Here is a 13,585-nt window from a genome sequence, read left to right on the forward strand (position 1 = left end):
GAAGAGAAATCTTTAATCTCTTCACTTCTGCAGGCAAACGGATGAAGATGCGGATTGCTCGGTGGTCTCCTTTGGATCCGTTAGAGTGTTCGGTTGAACACAGAGTAATCTCAACTCGTCCAGCGAGATGGAGATTGTTTGGCCACAGTTTCAAGTCGGACGTTACTTCCTTGTGCCATGAGGTTGCACCTGAGAGCAGCGATGAGCTGCATCTACACACTGCAAACAAAGTTGCTGGAAGCAAATCCCGGAAGCATTTCAGAGGTATTTCTGCTCCTGATGATGTCATGGTTTGAGTTGCATTCTGTTGTGTGCCTCATTCAATAGAGTTGAGTTGAGAGTTCGATCCTCTAGTGAGCAAGGCTTCATGGGATTTGTAGTCGTTTTGGACTCCCTTTGTTTGATTTTGGCACAATTTTTATCAGTATAATTTATGACTTGGAATGTGGGGGCTTGAGTTAGGTTTTTACAGCTGTGTTAGGCCTGCCTTTGTCTTCTATCTGAATACATGAGGCCCAACATTATTATGAGATACTAAAATGAAATTCTGAGATACTAAATCGAAATTATGAGATAAAAAGTCAAAATTATGATATAAAAAAAGTCATAATTATGAGATAAAATGTCAAAATTATGATATAAAAAGTCATGATTATGAGATACTAAGTTGAAATTATGAGATACTAAGTCATAATTATGAAACGCTAAGTCTTAATTATGATATAAAAAGTCATGATTATCAGAATCAGAATCAGAATCAGCTTTATTGCCAAGTATGCTTACACATACAAGGAATTTGTCTTGGTGACAGGAGCTTCCAGTGTACAACAGTACAAAAACAATACAAAAACAGCAGCATAGATAATAATAAAAAATAAAAAATAATTATACACATACGTACATACACACAGACACACACATACATACATACACACATACATATATGTAGTGCAAATCTAATAAAAGGTTGTCTGGTATATGCTGTCGAATGTTCAGCAGTTCGTCCCTGGTAAAACTGACAGGAAAAATATTACTAAACACAGGACAAACAAACAAAAACAACAAAAGAACTGAAGAGCTACACACCGAGGCAGTCATCCGCCATCTTATACAGAGATACTAAATCGAAATTATGAGACAAAAAGTCATAATTATTAGATAAAAAGTCAAAATTATGATATAAAATGTCATGATTATGAGATACTAAATTGGAATTATGAGATACTAAGTCATAATTATGAGATGCTAAGTCCTAATTATGATATGAAAAAGTCAAAATTATGATGTAAAAAAGTCATAATTATGAGATAAAAAGTAACAATTATGATATAAAAAAATAAAATTATAAAATGCCATCATAATTATTAGATTAAAGTCAAAATTAGGAGATACTAATTCATATTTATGATATTAAATCAAAATTATGAGATGATTAGTCATAGTTATGAGATACTAAATCATAAGATAAAAAAGTGTAAATTTTGAGATAAAAAACCAAAAAGGTAGGATACTAAATCAAAATTATGAGATAATAGGTCATAATAATGAGATCAAAAGTCAAAATTATGATACCAAATCAAAATTATGAAATGCTAAATCATAGCTAATTATGAGATTAAGAAGTCAAAATTATGAGATAAAAAGTAATCTCATAGTTATGATTTAGTATCTCATAATTTTGATTTACCAAAGCACACTTTTTTATTTCTTGTTTTTTTTTATTGGCGCAAATGGGCTTCCATACTCACAGTACTGGTGCACAGTACACGATCCTAGTCGGAGTAGTATGGTAGAAGCCGTTGAACATACCCCATGTCACCACAACCAGGCGACGGAGAGCTTGAGTTGGGAAGTCTGGAAAGTTTAGCTCCTCCTCCTTAAAACTGTGGAGGTGTTGCGCTCCAACCATTCAGTAAAACACCATCGTGTCCATAATGTTCAGACGTCTGGCCGGACGCAACGTGTACGGATCAGGGAATAGTAGCCTACATAGTTAGCGTATTTTGGGGAATGACTTTACAAGAGTTTTAAACACCATTCTTGAAACGCTGCACTCTTGCTTGGCGTGTTTTACAGGTAAGCAGTTCAGTGAATTATTTCTAGATTGCATACTGTAGACTTTAAATATTCCCACTTATAATAGCCTATATTTTATGTAGAGTAAAAATATTTAATATCGACAAATGCTTTCATAAAATAATTAATTCAGTGAGCTAATAGGAAACCGGTTAAATAGATCCAGAATTTTTACCGCATAGATAAGTGTTGTTTACTTTTGTAGTGTTGCAGCGCACTGCACATTTGATTGTCAGTCTACGAACTTCTTCATAAATTGGTCTCGTGAGTTCTCAAAATGCACTCACTTCACTAAAGCATGGCCGATTTTTTCGTACCAGGTAACCGAAGTCAATATATCATTACGATAAACGGACGTCTTGGACTGTTTTGTCGCGTCTCGCGCAGGAGAAAGTGCCGCGTTTTTTTTTAGTTAAAATAACGTCACCTTTTAAACACGTCTCGAGACACCTGCGCTCTGTTATGTGCGCTGCGTCTAGTTTCTGTTTTTAGCACAAAAACGTGTTGGGTTTGACTCTAAACGGCCCCTTAATGTCAAAGTGAAGCCTGTGCAATCTGACCTGAAATGGCCTGAGATAACGTAACTCAGCGAATACTGGTGCGTACAAACACGGGACACACATGAAACTGCTCCTATAATTGACTGTGCATTCTCATTAAACCTCCATCCCTTTCTTTTCCCTTAAGCTGCTGTATCGGCAGTAATGGTTTTCAGGCGTAAATCAGTTTAGTTGCACGGAGCGTAAAGGAGATTATGATCTGTTTTCTGGTTTTAAAACCCATTATGCACCTTTTCAACCTGAAAACTCAACAGTTGAGTACATATTGTGGAGGACTCTATGAAGTATTTTGCTGCAAGAGTTGAGTGACATGCTGTGAATTTGGCTATACATATTAGTGGTTCTGGATTGTTCTGGAAATCCTCCTTTTCTTTGCTCTGAGGTCGGTAAGTTGTCTGAAGGAGATGTTGATATATTCACAAATGTTTAATATCTACAAGAATATAAGGAGATGAGATGTGTAGTCTCTTGTCTTATTGTACATGTTTAGTAAACAATCTGAAAGGTTATGGTTCCAGTCAGAACCATATTGTTTTTTGAGAGCCTGTTGCCATATAGTAGAACCTTTTTAAGTTCTGATTAGAAGGTTTTATTCTGAAGTTCTTTAGAAAACTATCCCATAAACCAATACACTGATCTGAAAAACCTATAGTGTAACAGCAAGGACTTTTTGTAATATCTAAAAAAATGATATAGCTCACTCAAGAACCTTACACAGAGTAAAATCATTCTTTTGATAAGGTTGCGGAACCTGTGTCTCTGTGGCGCTATAAAAATTCCTGTTTGTTTTGAGCCACCCCCTTTACCCACCCCAACAACATTACTCAACCAATGATGTAAATTGGGGGTGGGACTATCTCTTTGTTTGACCAACGGTAGACGGGGCATATTCAGAAAGCTGTTTTGAAAACATTGTTTATCTGTGTAATTCCATTTGGTGGTGCAGAAAATATGTACTTCAGCTCTAAGCTCAATCGACAGTATTTGTGGCATAATGTTGAATACCACGAAAATTTATTTAGACTTGCCCCTCCTTTTCTTTTATAAATGCAAACACCTTGGTTACAGTGAGGCACTTACAATGGATGTAAATGGGGCCAATCTGTAAATATTAAAATACTCACTGTTTCGAAAGTATAGTCACAAGATTTAACAATATGTGTTAACATGATTTTTGTGTGTAAAAATCACTTGCTAACATTTTCTGTGTAAAGTATCCAATTTTACAACTTCGTTGGCATGACGAAATAATGCTGTAAACTCTAAAACGACTATAAAAACGATGATTTAAACAGCTTTACAGCTCAAATAATACATGAGTTTTAATAGAAAAATTAATGTAAGTGCTTTTATAAAATTATAAGCTTCACATTTCTGTATTTAAACCCTCCAAAAATTGGCCCCATTCACTTCCATTGTAAGTGCCTCACAGTAATTTCAATTGTTTTTTTTTTGTTTTTTTTTAAGGCAAAAAAAAAAAAAAAAAATATATATATATATATATATATATATATATATATATATATACACATATATATATATATATATATATACAGGTGCATCTCAATAAATTAGAATGTCGTGGAAAAGTTCATTTATTTCAGTAATTCAACTCAAATTGTGAAACTCGTGTATTAAATAAATTCAATGCACACAGACTGAAGTAGTTTAAGTCTTTGGTTCTTTTAATTGTGATGATTTTGGCTCACATTTAACAAAAACCCACCAATTCACTATCTCAAAAAATTAGAATACATCATAAGACCAATAAAAAAAACATTTTTAGTGAATTGTTGGCCTTCTGGAAAGTATGTTCATTTACTGTATATGTACTCAATACTTGGTAGGGGCTCCTTTTGCTTTAATTACTGCCTCAATTCGGCGTGGCATGGAGGTGATCAGTTTGTGGCACTGCTGAGGTGGTATGGAAGCCCAGGTTTCTTTAACAGTGGCCGTCAGCTCATCTGCATTTTTTGGTCTCTTGTTTCTCATTTTCCTCTTGACAATACCAAAAGTCTGGTGAGTTTACTGGCCAGTCAAGCACACCAACACCATGGTCATTTAACCAACTTTTGGTGCTTTTGGCAGTGTGGGCAGGTGCCAAATCCTGCTGGAAAATGAAATCAGCATCTTTAAAAAGCTGGTCAGCAGAAGGAAGCATGAAGTGCTCCAAAATTTCTTGGTAAACGGGTGCAGTGACTTTGGTTTTCAAAAAACACAGTGGACCTACACCAGCAGATGACATTGCACCCCAAATCATCACAGACTGTGGAAACTTAACACTGGACTTCAAGCAACTTGGGCTATGAGCTTCTCCACCCTTCCTCCAGACTCTAGGACCTTGGTTTCCAAATGAAATACAAAACTTGCTCTCATCTGAAAAGAGGACTTTGGACCACTGGGCAACAGTCCAGTTCTTCTTCTCCTTAGCCCAGGTAAGACGCCTTTGACGTTGTCTGTGGTTCAGGAGTGGCTTAACAAGAGGAATACCACAACTGTAGCCAAATTCCTTGACATGTCTGTGTGTGGTGGCTCTTGATGCCTTGACCCCAGCCTCAGTCCATTCCTTGTGAAGTTCACCCAACTTCTTGAATCGATTTTACTTGACAATCATAAGGCTGCGGTTCTCTCGGTTGGTTGTGCATCTTTTTCTTCCACACTTTTTCCTTCCACTCAACTTTCTGTTAACATGCTTGGAAACAGCACTCTGTGAACAGCCAGCTTCTTTGGCAATGAATGTTTGTGGCTTACCCTCCTTGTGAAGGGTGTCAATGATTGTCTTCTGGACAACTGTCAGATCAGCAGTCTTCCCCATGATTGTGTAGCCTAGTGAACCAAACTGAGAGACCATTTTGAAGGCTCAGGAAACCTTTGCAGGTGTTTTGAGTTGATTAGCTGATTGGCATGTCACCATATTCTAATTTTTTGAGATAGTGAATTGGTGGGTTTTTGTTAAATGTGAGCTAAAATCATCACAATTAAAAGAACCAAAGACTTAAACTACTTCAGTCTGTGTGCATTGAATTTATTTAATACACGAGTTTCACAATTTGAGTTGAATTACTGAAATAAATGAACTTTTCCACGACATTCTAATTTATTGAGATGCACCTGTGTATATGTGTGTATATATATATATATATATATATATATATATATATATACACTATATTGCCAAAAGTATTCACTCATCTGCCTTTAGACGCATATGAACTTAGGTGACATCCCATTCTTAATCCATAGGGTTTAATATGACGTCGGCCCACCCTTTGCAGCTATAACAGATTCAACTCTTCTGGGAAGGATTTCCACAAGGTTTAGGAGTGTGTTTATGGGAATTTTTGACCATTCTTCCAGAAGCGCATTTGTGAGGTCAGACACTGATGTTGGACGAGAAGGCCTGGCTCGCAGTCTTCGCACTAATTCATCCCAAAGGTGCTCTATCGGGTTGAGGTCAGGACTCTGTGCAGGCCAGTCAAGTTCTTCCACGCCAAACTCGCTCATCCATGTCTTTATGGACCTTGCTTTGTGCACTGGTGCGCAGTCATGTTGGAACAGGAAGGGGCCATCCCCAAACTTTCCCACAAAGTTGGGAGCATGGAATTGTCCAAAATCTCTTGGTATGCTGAAGCATTCAGAGTTCCTTTCACTGGAACTAAGGGGCCAAGCCCAGCTCCTGAAAAACAACCCCACACCATAATCCCCCTCCACCAAACTTCACAGTTGGCACAATGCAGTCAGACAAGTACCGTTCTCCTGGCAACCGCCAAACCCAGACTCGTCCATCAGATTGCCAGATGGAGAAGCGTGATTCGTCACTCCAGAGAACGCGTCTCCACTGCTCTAAAGTCCAGTGGCGGCATGCTTTACACCACTGCATCTGACGCTTTGCATTGCACTTGGTGATGTATGGCTTGGATGCAGCTGCTCGGCCATGGAAACCCATTCCATGAAGCTCTCTACGCACTGTTCTTGAGCTAATCTGAAGGCCACATGAACTTTGGAGGTCTGTAGCGATTGACTCTGCAGAAAGTTGGCGACCTCTGCGCACTATGCGCCTCAGCATCCGCTGACCCCGCTCTCTCATTTTACGTGGCCTACCACTTCGTGGCTGAGTTGCTGTCATTCCCAATCGCTTCCACTTTGTTATAATACCACTGACAGTTGACTGTGGAATATTTAGTAGTGAGGAAATTTCACGACTGGACTTGTTGCACAGGTGGCATCCTATCACAGTACCACGCTGGAATTCACTGAGCTCCTGAGAGCGGCCCATTCTTTCACAAATGTTTGTAGAAGCAGTCTGCATGCCTAGGTGCTTCATTTTATACACCTGTGACCATGGAAGTGATTGGAACACCTGAATTCAATTATCTGGATGGGTGAGCGAATACTTTTGGCAATATAGTGTATATATAATCTTTTTTTTTTTTTTTTTTTTTGCTGTAATCAACATTATGCCACAAATGCTGTCAGTTGTGCTTAACTTGTATTAAACCCAGAATATTCCTTTAAGCTACAGGTTGGTTGCAGAACAGAAGATAAATACCAAACTGAACTGACCCGCAGAGCAGAAGACCCAAGTTATTTGTTTATTTTATGAGTTCTTGAGTTCTAGTTTATGAATGACGTCAAACCAGGCCAAGGGTTCAGCTGAGTTACATTTGATCTGCCATTAGTGATTTACACTAATTTCGACTGCATTCTCTATGTAATTTGTGGTAATTACTGTACTCTGCAGGTTAACACGTTCTTGTTTGTGTTCAGTCAGAGTTAAAGATCAGGCGGGCTGTCAGACATCACTTGGGAGAGGTAAACTCCAAGGGGGAAGTTATATTATGAAGGAGAGATGAGCGGATGAGAAAAGCAAAGACAGAGAGGGAGAGATACAGAAGAAGAGCAACCAAAAATCATAGGCAAACATTCCTGATGCGGTGTCTCAGCAATTTAATTAAGGGGCTTGTGGGACGTTTGAGTTGGCAATTGGAGGTGAAGGCTTAACCCCCCCGCCCCCCTTGGAATAATCCCAAGTGTCAGCTAATAAGTGTTTGGGCCAAGCCACCATGACAACTAAATAGGGGAGTATCTCACAAGAAGCTTCCCAGTCACAGTGTTAATAACTACAAGATAGATGTTAAGACATAGTGAACAGGAATAAGTGTGTGCAGATGTTGAGTGATGGTTGAATGAAGAAAGACTCAAATGGAAATTGGGAGAACATGTCACTTGTTGTTTGGATTAAATAATGACCACTTAAAATCTGTTGCGGTGGTTATGTTCTTTGTGGCTGCCAAAACATGACCCCACCTCCTAAAACTTCATCCATATTATTCTGCATAAATTTGAAAACACATCCTTTTCTCTACGCTTTGTTCTTCTGTCCACACTGAGACAGCGTTTTTGTCCAAAGAAAATGGAGGTTTTCAAAAATGCTTTCCCAAGTGGATAAATTTGAAAATGCCTCCACATCTGAGACCATCAATCCGCACATTTTATCACGTGGCTTGTTGAGCGCGTAACAGCAGAGACCTAGCGCATGTGGAGGCTTCGCGCTATTCTCCGCGGCATCCACGCACAACTCACCACGTGCCCCACAGAGAGCGAGAGCTACATTATGGCGACCACGAGGAGGTTAACTCAACGTGACTCTACCCACCCTAGCAACCGGGTCAATTGGTTGCTTAGGAAGCCTGACTGGATCTCTCAGCATTTGAACGTGCGACTCCAGGTGTGGTAGTCAGTGTCTTTACTTGCTGAGCTACTCAGGCCCCCCTTTGATAGCATTGTTGTAAGAGTTTCTTGCATTCCTTGAATTGATCACATTTCTCTCTTGTCAAATATGCAAAGTCTGGGAACAATAAAATGCTGTGATTCTTCCAAGAAAGCTTTCCTTTACTCCTCGCTTCGCGTAACACAAGATCCTTTTTGGATGATCTAAAAAATTTGGCCAGAATTGATCGGGGCCTGTCTCCCTCTGCGGCTCTCCGAGCAAAGATCTCCAGCAAAGATATTTTTTACAAAGTTGACTGAAAGTTTACTCGGAATTGCTGTCCGATGGCTGAACATGAGTACAATTGCGTTTTAGACCACGCTTCGCACGGTTTAAGGAGTTTTAAGCATTTTCATATGTTTCAGTATGGACGAGCAACTTTAGGAAAACGTTTGAAAACGGCAGTGTGGACGGAGAGCTTTTCGAAATGAAAACACAGTTTTAAAATTGATCAGAATTAATGTGGACTTAGTCTAAGGCTCAGATTTGATTTTGCTTTGGTTTCTTCCTCCTTAAAGTGTTGTATAAAATGTGTCTCTTTTCAGGTAGTTTTTTAGAATCGAAAGTGTAAAACATACAGCATGACCAGTATAGCTTGATTCCTGAACAGATTACTCCTATGAGCCGGTTCTTTTGAATCTACATCGTAAAACATACAGCATGTATGTCCAGTGTAGCTTGATTCCTGAATGAATGACTCTTATGAGCCGGTTCTTTTGAATCTACTTCGCAAAACATAGTGCTACCAGTGTACAGGGCTCCAGACTGCAACTAAAATGGTCGCAAATGTGACCAAAAATAAATGATTGCGACAATAATTTAAAATCTAGTTGCCATTGGTGACAGTCGGGTTGTGTACGTTCATATGCGGGTTCGTCAGATATCATCTTGTGAGTTATTAAATAATATTAAATACCTTCAGAGCGCACACCAGCATGTATCGCGCTGCTTTGCACCCTTTGTTGAGATGAGCTTGATGCACAGAACAACAAACACAGTGCAAGCCAAGATGTCCAATTCGTGAATAAATGACTCTTTTGAACTGGGTCTTTTTAATGAATCACCTATAAAGTTACATTCCATTCCGAAGGGCTCATCCCTATGCCCTAATCCCTTCAGAGGGTTTACCCTCCAGAGTGAGAGCGTTGAAGGGTGTAGGGCTAAAAAAATATCAGTAATTCGGAATGCACTGCAGTGTCATCTATCCAAGCCAAAGGAGCCGCTGCAGTCGCACAAAGGCTGACGCAACATTACAGTGCATCCGGAAAGTATTCACAGCGCTTCACTTTTTCCACATTTTGTTATGTTACAGCCTTATTCCAAAATGGATTAAATTCATTATTTTCCTCAGAATTCTACAAACAATACCCCATAATGACAACATGAAAGAAGTTTGTTTGAAATCTTTGAAAAGAAACTGAAAAGAAATTATTTAAATCTTTATGACTTTATGAAAAATGTAAGCTTCATGTTAAAAAATGTGTGTTCTATTTATTTTAATAACAAAATAAACAATAAACAAATGTTAAGTGCATTTATTAAATAAAATGCCACTTTGTATTATTATTTTATTTGAACTCCTTTAGAATAGAATAACTGATCCAGCTAATTTACTTCAAAATAACACAAGCATTAACCAGTTTCAAACAAAAAGCCAGGGGTTTAAAATCATTTTTAAAAGTTCATTATAATAATTAAAAGCATTTATACACGAAGGGATGTCACATGTTTTTGTTTATAGAAACAGATGGTATTTGCAGCTGGTTTAATTTACACTAAATTACACTTGGCAAACTTACATATTTGTGACATATGCTCCAGTTCCGGTCCGCTTGGCAGCGAAGTATCCATCAGTTGAACCCTACAGAAAGCCCGTTTTGAAGGGGCCTTCGAAACAGCTGTTTATGAGCCCTTCGGTTTGGAATGACCCTTCAACATGGCGGCCACAATAGTTTCTCCTTCAGAGTGTCCTTCTTAGGCAGATTTATCCCATTTGGAACGCAGGGAGGGTTTGAATTATGGCACTCAGTTTAGCAGTTTGAATCGGAGTCTCTGGCTGTGTCTCGTTTGGAAGGATGTGTCCTCTGGAGGTCGCATTTGTCGGCCGCATACGTCATCGAGGCTGTCTTTTTTCATATTTGTTTTTTTTCTTTTCTTATTTTTTATCTATTGTCAATTAATTTTATGTATATGCACTTACATTTATACAATTGTTAACCTTTTTTGCATTCCCAATAAAAAAACAAATAAATAAAAGAAAAAATGAAACGAGAGCCTCGATGACCTATGGGACTGACAAATGCAACCTCCGGAGGACGCATCCTTCCAAACGAGACACAGCCACTATCTCAGCGAATCAGCCGTCAGTGAGTTCACAACTGGGAGTGCAGAAATTTCAGTATAAGAGTCCCAGGTGTATTTCAGGCTTCTTTATAATAAAAAATCACGTGTTATTTAACAAATTGTTTTTCTTTTTTTCTTATAATTATTGATTGGGATTGGAGTAGCACTATAAACTGCATCTGGGATTTCATTTAATTTGCACTATTGTAGTCTATGTGTCTGGGCCATCCTGTCACAGTAAAGAAAGTCAAACTTTTTCTTTAAATATTTGTATATATATATAACGTGAGATCAAGCTTTTGACAATTGAGGAACTATTACACAAGGTGCAAAAATTCACTGATGCTCAAGAAGGCAACATAATACAATATGCATACTAAACTTTATGTAAATATCTGTTATGTAGATACTGAAGGGAAGTATTGAATAAAAAGAGATGTATACATTCTGAAAGGGGTGTGAAAACTATGAGACTAAAGGGGAATGTGAACTCTCTCTCTCTCTGTGTGTGTGTATATATGTGTATATATGTGTATATATATATATATATATATATATATATATATATACACACACACACACACACACACACACACATTCAACTGATCACAAAGTACAGGTGCATCTCAATAAATTAGAATGTCGTGGAAAAGTTCATTTATTTCAGTAATTCAACTCAAATTGTGAAACTCGTGTATTAAATAAATTCAATGCACACAGACTGAAGTAGTTTAAGTCTTTGGTTCATTTAATTGTGATGATTTTGGCTCACATTTAACAAAAACCCACCAATTCTCATAGATTCTCTATGGGGTATTGTCAAGAGGAAAATGAGAAACAAGAGACCAAAAAATGCAGATGAGCTGAAGGCCACTGTCAAAGAAACCTGGGCTTCCATACCACCTCAGCAGTGCCACAAACTGATCACCTCCATGCCACGCCGAATTGAGGCAGTAATTAAAGCAAAAGGAGCCCCTACCAAGTATTGAGTACATATACAGTAAATGAACATACTTTCCAGAAGGCCAACAATTCACTAAAAATGTTTTTTTTATTGGTCTTATGATGTATTCTAATAAATATAAATATATCTGAATATTGAGATGCACCTGTATAGTCAGGACATTACTGATGTAAAAAACAGCACCATCATTATTTGATAAAGTCATTTTTGATCAAATCTAGACAGGCCCCATTTCCAGCAGCCATCACTCCAACACCTTATCCTTGAGTAACCATGCTAAATTGCTAATATGGTACTAGAAAGTTGAAACACAGTTGAAAGCTATTTGGTTCGTTAAATGAAGCTTAACATTGTCTTTGTGTTTGTTTTTGAGTTGCCACAGTATGCAGTAGACGGGCATGTCTTAAGGTCAATATTAGGACAAAATGGCAAAAAAGAAACAGCTTTCTGTAGAAACTCGTCAGTCAATCATTGTTTTGAGGAATGAAGGCTATACAATGCTTGAAATTGCCAAAAAACTGAAGATTTCATACAAAGGTGTACACTACAATCTTCAAAGACAAAGGATAACTGGCTCTAACAAGGACAGAAAGAGATGTGGAAGGCCAGATATACAACTAAACAAGAGGATAAGTACATCGGAGATTCTAATTTGAGAAATAGACGCCTCACATGTCCTCAGCTGACAGCTTCATTGAATTCTACCTGCTCAACACCAGTTTCATGTACAACAGTAAAGAGAAGACTCAGGGGCACAGGCCTTATGGGAAGAATTGCAAAGAAATGCCACTTTTGAAATAGAAAAACAAAAAGAATAGGTTAGAGTGGGCAAAGAAACACAGACATTGGACAACATATAATTGGAAAAGAGTGTTATGGATCTTAACCCCATTAAGCTTTTGTGGGATCAGCTATACTGTAAGGTGCGTGAAAAGTGCCCGACAAGACAGCCACATCTATGGCAAGTGCTACAGGAAGCGTGGGGTGAAATGTCACCTGAGTATCTGGACAAACTGATAGCTGGAATGCCAAGGATCTGCAAAGCTGTCATTGCTGCACGTGGAGGATTTTTTGATGAGAACTCCTTGAAGTCGTTTAAGAAGTTCTGAATTTTTTTTTTTTTTTTTCAAATTGTAATAGTAATTTTTCACTTTATGACCACATTGTGATCAGATGAATGCCACTTTGGTGGATAAAAGCATCAATTTCTTTCTATAAGAGCAAAATCTGTACATTATTCCAAAATTTTGGCCACCTGTATGTGTGTGTGTGTGTGTGTGTGTATGTGTATGTAAGTGTGTATGTAATCAATAAAAATTCTTCAGATTTCTATTTTGTTTTTAATAATCTAAATCGAGCAGTTCTGTGATTTGGCAACTAAAACAGCCATTTTGCTCCTAAATATTTCAGTTTTTCAAACTAATGACTTTTATCGCACTGAACTCATAAATATACTGAAGCACAAGTCATTCATTATGTCATGTCCAAATCTAAATTAACCAATATCTGTTACTGTGTTATAGGGCTGGGCGATTAATAATATTTTGTTTTCAATTACGATTTTGGCATAATTACTTGATTATGAAAACAAGATAATTGAGATAAAATGATCATTATCCCGCATTCCATCTTTAAACATCCTTTATTAAAGTTCAAATAATAAGGAAGCGGGTTATAAAAATTAACTCTGAAACTGGCATTTCTCTGTGCAGTCAGTGCCGAGTCTATGAATAGCGTGAAGTGATCGGGGAACAGATTGAATCTTCTCCGGGCTGATGCACACTCTGGCGCGGGGATGCTCGTCACTCATAGCATTTGCTGCAGCTAGATTATAACGTGATGACTTGCAAAGTAGTGAATCATAATATATGT

The 13,585-nt window shown here is 37.9% G+C and overlaps 1 protein-coding gene across 3 annotated transcripts in view; it reads left to right on the forward strand.

The window, feature by feature from the left end:
- Window positions 1-1,939: 1,939 nt before the first annotated feature.
- LOC127438257 (vasorin-like) overlaps window positions 1,940-13,585 on the forward strand; it is a 30,305-nt gene continuing 18,659 nt past the window's right edge. The window contains exons 1-2 of one of the 3 annotated variants that reach the window (XR_007896696.1): window positions 1,940-2,076; window positions 5,880-6,388. The gene's annotated coding sequence lies outside the window, so the exon portion shown is untranslated. Of the gene's footprint in view, window positions 2,077-5,879; window positions 6,389-11,550; window positions 13,033-13,585 lie in introns of those variants that run through there. The other 2 variants (XR_007896697.1, XM_051693711.1) reach the window with 2 other exon arrangements.

Source organism: Myxocyprinus asiaticus, chromosome 49 (genome assembly GCF_019703515.2).
Source record: "Myxocyprinus asiaticus isolate MX2 ecotype Aquarium Trade chromosome 49, UBuf_Myxa_2, whole genome shotgun sequence".
Classification (NCBI taxonomy): Eukaryota; Metazoa; Chordata; class Actinopteri; order Cypriniformes; family Catostomidae; genus Myxocyprinus; species Myxocyprinus asiaticus.